This window comes from Propithecus coquereli, unplaced genomic scaffold (genome assembly GCF_000956105.1).
Source record: "Propithecus coquereli isolate 6110/MARCELLA unplaced genomic scaffold, Pcoq_1.0 Scaffold36, whole genome shotgun sequence".
NCBI classification, from domain to species: Eukaryota; Metazoa; Chordata; class Mammalia; order Primates; family Indriidae; genus Propithecus; species Propithecus coquereli.
In genome coordinates this window covers 3243661-3245431 of record NW_012149285.1, presented here as the reverse complement: position 1 = coordinate 3245431, position 1771 = coordinate 3243661, and the positions used below count along the sequence as shown (strand labels likewise).

General features: G+C 37.1%; 1 protein-coding gene across 4 annotated transcripts in view; it reads right to left on the bottom strand.

The window, feature by feature from the left end:
• Nucleotides 1-1771, bottom strand: part of GPM6A (glycoprotein M6A) — a 472863-nt gene that overhangs the window by 112162 nt on the left and 358930 nt on the right. The window lies entirely within an intron of this gene.

The following is a 1771-nucleotide window of genomic DNA, read 5'->3' as shown; positions in this document are numbered from 1 at the left end:
AATTAATATATAAAATAATACCTGACATAGAATAACTACTTGATAAATGTTGGCTGCCATTATTAGACATAATTCTAACTATTATCAATATTAACTATTATTTTGCTTTAATATGGTTGTCAAAAATTCTTTGACCACAGTAGTCAAGTTCGTTTTTTGAAGTCTTGTCACTTAAGTCTTTCCTTATGGAAAGACAAATTTAAGCATTTTAAGACAACATTTAGCATAAGACATCAGAAAACCATGGTTAATATTTAAAATAAATGTCAGAATTTTTCAGGTGACTGCTAAATATCATCTAAGAAATTAACTAGAAATGTTTAATTATCTAAGCTTTGCAATAAGAGATACTGAGCAAATGGTATGGGCCAGCCGCTGATGAAAAAGGAAAATTTAGGTAGGAAGGCTACAGGCTGAGTGTCTCCTGGATGATCTCAGTTCCACAGACACCCACTTCTAGCCTCTCCCCCCGAGCACACACATCCTCATTTCAGAGGCTTCCTCCCACTTTCCTCTTTTTGGCAATGCTTAATCAAATCCCTTTTTGTAATGCTGAAGCCCTCACCACACATCACAGAAGATTTTTCCTTTTTCTTCAGAAACAAATAACAAGGAAAATTTCAAAATAGCTTGTTGTCGTATGTAAGTTGCAGGAAGATCTGTGGACACTTTCTCTAGAAATCATGTATGTGTATAGCAACATGCTAAGCATGTGATAATTGCAAAGTTCCTGTGTGAAGTAACTTTACATTCAGAGATTCAGCTTGTTTTCTATCTTAATGTTGCTCATTGAACTCAACTTCATGAGAATTTCATCTGCCCCAGAGGAGGTTAAAAAAAGGAGTCAGAACACTTCTCCACTTCAGTAGCTGTAGTTTGTACAGACAAAATCATTTCCTGAACATTCCTCCTCCGAGACACACACACACACACACACACACACACACACAAAATGGGGAAGTAGAAAAGGTTAGAACAGCTTGAAACTTCATATAATAGAAAAAAATTTCACCAACAGATGGCTGAGACCAATGTGTGTAGTATCTGAATGTCATTGAACAAAGTCTAACAGGGTGGCAGAAAAATCTTTGGACTACTCTCTGTCTCTTGATGTTCTAAAATTTCCATCTCACTCATTATTTAAAAAAATAATTTAAAACGAAATAAAATTAGTACCAGTCCAAAGAAGAACTACCCCTAATTTTGGAAGGTGTACCACATAGCCCCAGGGTTTCAAATCTCATTCTTCTGTGATTTCTCTCCTTTGCTATTCTTGAAGCATTTGGTGTGGTTATGGGAGATTTCTACTGCAGACAATGGGAGGTATCAAAACCAGATGAATGTGTCCAGAAAAAACCCTTCAGAACAGAACAAGTTGAGATACAAAGAAAAGAGTCCAAACACCAAATGCCAAGTTAGGAGTTGCATTTGCTGGATCTTAAAGTTTGTAACTGAGTAAAGATAAAATCACAGTGAGAATAGCTCAAGAGCAGATCAAGTGGTAAGCCCACGGATCAGCACCAAAACTGCCACCGAGGAATTCTGATTAATGTGATTACTGATGCGGAGTCAGTTCCTACCTCTTTCTCTTTCTCTCTACTGTGCTTTACATGGATCGATTCTAGCCTGCACATTAGGCTCTGTATCTGCAGGGGGGACACTGGGGTCATTACATTACAGCATCAAGTGTGACTTTAACTGAATAGCAGCTTTCAAATTTAGAAAAGCATGAGATAAATTCCAGTACTGGGTAAAGTCAAATTGACAACCC